This window comes from Lepus europaeus, chromosome 21, assembly GCF_033115175.1.
Source record: "Lepus europaeus isolate LE1 chromosome 21, mLepTim1.pri, whole genome shotgun sequence".
NCBI lineage: Eukaryota > Metazoa > Chordata > Mammalia > Lagomorpha > Leporidae > Lepus > Lepus europaeus.
The window spans coordinates 27,313,694-27,319,794 of NC_084847.1; the positions used below are offsets into that span (position 1 = coordinate 27,313,694).

At 57.0% G+C, this 6,101-nt stretch overlaps 1 pseudogene; it reads right to left on the reverse strand.

Annotated features, from left to right (window-relative positions):
- Positions 1-1,627: 1,627 nt before the first annotated feature.
- Positions 1,628-5,796, reverse strand: LOC133750491 (serine/threonine-protein kinase LMTK3-like; annotated as a pseudogene).
- Between the last annotated feature and the right edge of the window lie 305 nt (positions 5,797-6,101).

Genomic DNA, 6,101 nt, shown 5'->3' on the forward strand with positions numbered 1-6,101 from the left:
TGTTCAAAATAATCACATCTTCAAGTGTCAATTTTGTTCCTATAGATTACATTTTAAGTACTCCATTAGCTACCCCAGATCCCAGAGACCATATAGCATTTGTCTTTTGGTCACTGGCTTATTTCACTAAATATAATGGTTTCCAGTTGCATCCATTTTGTTGCAAATGACAGGATTTCATTTTTACCACTGTGTGTAGTATTCCATAGTGTATATGTACCATAATTTCTTTGTCCAGTCTTCAGTTGATGGACATTTGGGTTGATTCCATATCTTTGCTATTGTGAATTGAGCTGAAATTAGCACAGGGGTACGCATCACACTTTCCTATGTTGATTTCATTTTGTTTGGGAAAATTCCTAGGAATGGGATCACTGGGTCATATGGAAGGTCTGTATTCAACTTTTTGAGATATCTTGATACTGTCCTCCACAGTGGCTGTACCAGTTTTTATTCCCATGAACAGTGAATTAAGGTACCCTTCTCCCCACATCCTTGCCAGCATTTATTGTTTGTTGATTTCTGTATGAGAGCCATTCTTACGGTGGTGAAGTGAAATTTCATTGTGGTTTTGATTTGCATTTCCCTGAGGGATAGCGATCCTGAGCATTTTTTCCATGCATCTGTTGGCCATTTGAATTTCCTTTCTTGGAAAATGTCTGTTCAAGTTCTTTTGCCCATTTCTTGACTAGGTTTTTTATTTTGTAGTTGTTTAGTTTGTTGAGTTGTTTATACATTCTGGAAGTTAATTGTCAGTTGCATGGTTTGCAAATATTTTCTCCCATCCTGTCAGTTGCCTCTTTACATTGCTGAGTGTTTATTTGGCAGTGCAAAAGCTTCTAAGTTTGATGTAATCCCTCTGGTTAATTTTGGGTTTGATTGCCCATGCTTCTGGGGTCTTCTCCAAGAACTCTTTGCCTATGCCAATGTCTTGTAGGGTTTCCCCAAAGTTCTCTAGTAATTTGATGGTTTCATAGTGTAGATTTAAGTCTGTGATCCATTTCGAATGGATTTTTGTGTAAGATGTAAAGTGGGGGTCTTGTTTCATACTTCTGCATGCAGAGGACCAGTTTTCCCAGCAGCATTTGCTGAAGAGACTGTCTGCTCCAGGGGTTGATTTTTGCACCTTTTGTCAAAGATACATGGCTGTAGATGCATGGATCAATTTCTGGAGTTTTTATTCTGCTGCATTGGTCTACACGTCTGTTCTTGTGCCAGTACCAGGCTGTTTCGTTTATAACTGCTGTGTACTATGTTTTGAGGTCTGGTATTCTGATTTCCTCCATCATTGTTTTTGTTGCTTAAGATTGCTTTAACTCTTGTGTTTCCATATGAATTTTAACATCATTTTTCTAGATCTATGAAGAATGTTGTTGCTATTTTGGTTGGTATCACATTGAATCTATAAATTAGTTTAGGTAGTATGGACATTTTGAAGATGTTGATTCTTCCAAATCATGAACATGGAAGATGTTTCCACCTTTTAATGACTTCTTCTATTTCTTCTTTTAATATTTTGTAATTTTCTTTGTAGAGATCTTTGATACCCATTTTCAAGATTTATTTCAAGGTATTTAAATATTTTTGTAGCAGGCAGACCCCAGGCAGGACACAGAATTCCGTGCCCCTACTCGGCGCTGAGGGGCCCATCTCCTACTTCCCAGCCACCCTGGGGTTGGGAGTATCCAGGCTTTGTCCATCGCAGGTCTGGGGCAGCAAGAATTGGGAGCACACAACACTTCTTGACGCCCTACACAGTAAGCTCACCCCCAAACAGGAACACTGCCGGGAGCTGTGCAGGGTAGGGCCCATGAGCCCCAAGACCGTCTCTCCTGCAGCCCTTGCCAACTTAAAACACAGTGCCTGTGCCCCTTGCTGTCTGCTAACCTGGGGATGAGGACAGGGTGGGGCTGGGCTGTGGGGGACCTGCGTCTTTACAGTGGGCATCACCTTTCCAGTCATGGTCCCTGAACACTGGTGGAAGCTGAGTCCCCAGAGTGTCCCTGTGCTGGCCCCAGCTTCTCCCAAACTCTGGGGTCTGCCAGGATCCTGCCACGCCCCCCCATACCCCCATGAGGGCTTTGTGCAAAACAGCCTCGTCATGTCCCTGTGTCCTCTGTCCAGCTTAGCCTTTCTGTCCACTGCAAACCACAAAGGCTTCCCAAGCCCTGAGCTCTGGGCTGGGCCTCAAACCACAAACCAGCTTCTTCACTGCTGGGGGGAGGCATCGCCTTGGCAGCAGGCATGCCCCCTAAACCACGACCTCAGGACAAGGCCACTCATGCCCCGGGTGACAGGGCCCCTGCAGCCCATGGATGAGAGGTGGCTTTAGAAGCAGCGGAACTCAAGAGAGGGTCCCCAGAGTTGCCCTTCTCGCCAATGGGGTCCCCTCTGGGAGGCTGCACAGGTGGTGTCTGCCTGGAGACAGCTTGAGTCAGGGTCTCATGAAGACCCCATCCCAGGGCCAGCCAGACCCGAAGTCCCTCAGGACATCCATGCTAGATCCCGGCCACTCCTCTGGGAGGAAGTGCAAGCATTCTGGGGAGCAGCTGTGCAGCATGTAGGTGCCTGTGAGTGACTATGTGTGACTGTGGGGGCTTGTACCCATCAGCAAATGTCGTTTGCTTCCAGTCCCTGCTGTCCCAGGGTGCTTGTGGGTAACTATGGGTGACTGTGGGTGCATGTGCGTGACCACAGGTGACCACCAGTGACTGTGGGTGATTGTGGGTGTCCATGGGTGACTATGGGTGCCCATGGGTGACTGTGCCTGTGGGTACCTGTGGGTGTCTGTAGGTGACAGTGGGTGATTGTGGGTGGCCATGCATGCGTGGTAACTCCAACCAGTTCTCCAACCTTTCTCCTGGTGGCTGGGCCAAGGGGGCCAGGGCCCTCTCCGCGCCACTCTGGGGTGAAGCCGCCATGCCTGCCGTGGGGGCTGTCTCCGGAGAGCGCTCTGAATCTGGCCCCCATTCTCCCAGGGTCCTGGGGCTCCCCGCGGCCCAGTCTTTGGTGGCTTCTCCACTCCTGGGCAGTCTCGGGCCCCCATTCTCTGACGCCTTCTCCTCCCTCCTTGGGGGCGTCAGCTCCCCATTCTCCAGCGCTTTCTCTGCTCTCAAGGGGGACCCTGGGCCCCCATTCTCTGCTGCCTCCTTCCCCTCATCGGGGACTCTCTGACCCCCGCTCTCCAGCACTGTCGCCCAGTTCACGGGGAGCCTCAGGCTTGGGGCTCTCTTCCCGCTGCCCAGGGCTGGCAGGTCCGTGTTCAGGCCCCGGGGCTTTCTCTCTGTCCCCGGGGCCTCTCCCGGCCTTTCTGGGTCCTGCCTCCCGGGGTGTCCGCCCCTTGTCCCCTAGGAGGTTCCTTGTCAAGTCCTCCTGCAGGGACATCAGCAGCTGCTCTGTGCTCACTTGGACTACGAAGGTCAGCTTCTCCTGGGACCCCGGGAGCGGGAAGGGACCCGGGTCTGTGGGCAGCCGGGGCCTCCTGGGTCGGGTGGCTCGGGGGAGCCCGTGGCAGAGGGACCCCTTCCTCCTTGGCCGTCCCCCACCTGGGAAGACTCCCTCAGGCGGAGAAAGGGGTCTTGGTCTCGTAGCCACTGTCCCCTGGCTTGGGGACTCGAGAGGAGGGGCCTGAGCTGGGACTGACCATGGGAGGGGGTGTCGGGGGATGCAGCCAGGTCCACGGGTGCTTGGGGAGGTGGTACCGGTGGGGGGGGGGTGAGGGCGAGGAGCGGGAGTTGGCCCCCGGCCCGGGGTACTGGGGGCTGCTGCTTTCATGAGGAGGTCCAGAAACACAGGGGGGCTGAGGAGGGGCCTGGGGGAGTTTGGCCAGGGAGCCCTGTTCTGCCCGCAGGGAGGAGTCGTCCTCGGTGGGGGGTGGGGACAGCCAACGGCAGGGTGCCCCCTCCAACTGCCAACGGCCAACCGCCCACAGCTTAATCAGGTTCCAGTGGCAGGCAGGAGCAGGCCCCCTAGCGGCTGCACAGGGAGCACAGCAGGGGCCCTCCAGGCTGGGGCTTCCCCCCAGGGGTGCTGCTGTCCTGGAGGGAGAGCTGCCCTCCTCCTCCTCACTCCCCCAGCACCTCCACAAGGTCTCCCGCCAGCATCTTCCCTGTGCCCCAGCCCCTGGGATCCCAGCTGCTCAGCAGGAAGCTGCCTGATGCAGAGGACTGGGCCGGGAAGGGCTGAGGCACCGGGAAGAAGGGGGAGGCCAGGTCTCGGACACTAGCTGGGGGACCACGGGAGGGCCTGAGGGGCCTGGGGGGCAGGCACGCCTGGGTCCAGAGGGTCCCATCATTGGCGAATAGGGGCTCCGGGTGGGAGCCGTGCTCCTACAGGTGCATGTATAGTACTCGCTGCTCACTGAGGGGCTGCAGGTACTGATGACGGGCAGCACGCTGGGTGTGGACAGCGCCTTGTAGACGGGATTAGAAGGGTTGTAATGGGGGCCCGGGGGCGTGGACACAGGCTGCCAGGGGGCGCTGCGCCGCCTCACCCCAGCCCGCCCCCTGCCGGCCTTCTCCCACAGCACTGGAGGTTCAGGCCGTGGCTGCTCTCAGTATCCTGAGCACCTCATTGGGGTCAGCCCCGGGGAAGCTATTATCCCGAAGCAGGAACGGGAGGAGAGGTGCCGGGGTGCGGCGCGCTGTGCCACCAGGGCCAGGGCCAGGGGAAGGGGCCGTCTCGGGGCGGGGGCGGTGGAGGGGGCGGCCGCTGGGAGAGCAAGTAGGTGAGCTGCAGCTGGAGGTCAGAGGCCGAGGGCGCCAGCTAGACTGCAGGATGCCCTTCCTGGGGGTGGGTGAGAGTGTGCAGGGTAGAAGGCTGGGGGGAAGGTGTGGGGTGGGGGGAGGCTGGCAGGTGTGAGGAACCCTGCCTTCTCTGAGCTGTGGGATTAGAGATGGAAGCAGCAGGCGTCTGTTAGGAGGAAACTGCTACAAGTTCCAGCTGGGCCTGCCTCAGTTTTCCTCCAAGTCCCAGGTCCTGGCAGAGGTGGTGGGGGAGCCGGCCCCCTGCAGGTCTGGGGTCCCCGCAGTAGTCGGCGAAGGGCAGCTTGAGCCTCGGCCAGGCCAGCTTGATGAGCTGCTGGCCGACCACGAAGGCCAGGACCACCTCCTCAGACACGTAGGGATACGCCCCAAACTCGAACAGCTCCCACAGGGTCACCCCCAGGACCTGCGGGCTACACAGGGGGTGGTGCAGGGCAGTCAGAGCCCAGAGCCTCAGTTTCCCCGCCTGCAGAACCGCGGGGCGCTGACCAGATGGTCCACCACCTTGAAGGTGCAGTGCAGCCTGAGGAGCTCAGGCGCCGCCCAGTGCAACGGGATCCACAGGCGTTCCAGCGTCAGGTAATATCCTCCTGGGGGTGGACGGGAGGGGGGTCAGGCGGCTCAGGCCACCCTGTTGGCCCCCGCCCCGCTGGAGGGCAGACCCCCCCTTGTAGTTGCTGTGGGCAAGCCCATGGTCTCGACGTGCACGGTGAGGTCAGAGGTCAGCAGGCAGTTATGCAAGGCCAGATCGCTAGGGTGGGGGGGGGTGCAGGTGAGCGCAGGGAGACCGCTCCCCCAGCCCAGACCCCTGTTCTCCCTGAGGGCAGCTTCCAGGCGGGGCATCCCTTCCGCGGGAGAGCCAGCTCCCAGCCGGGAAAATGGCGGGGACGGACCACTTCCGGCCCTTGGTACGCACGCACAGCAGCGGCTGCCGAGTTCCTCGCCCTTCTCGGTATGGTTTAGACCCTTGCCGGTTCTGCAGGGAGTCTGTCAGATGGTTGGGAACGTCCTTCCTGACCTCCGCAGTCGCCATCATAGGCCTCGCTACAGCACGCGGGTAAGTCCCGGTCCCCAGGTCTCTCGCGAGCGGTTGGCTGCTCCATCGGGGGTGGGCCGTGGGAGGGCAGTGGTGAGGGTCCTGGGTCAGGAAGCCGGGGATCCAAGCCCAGGCCCTGTCCTCAGGCTGGGCCTCGATGTTGTACTTAGGATATAATTGTTTTCAGCATTGTTTTTTATTTTTAAAGGGACACACATTCTGTTTGATTATAAGCTTAACCCTCCACTGAGAAAAGAATTGAACGAAAAGTAAGAAGAAAAAATAACTCTTCCCCAACAGTA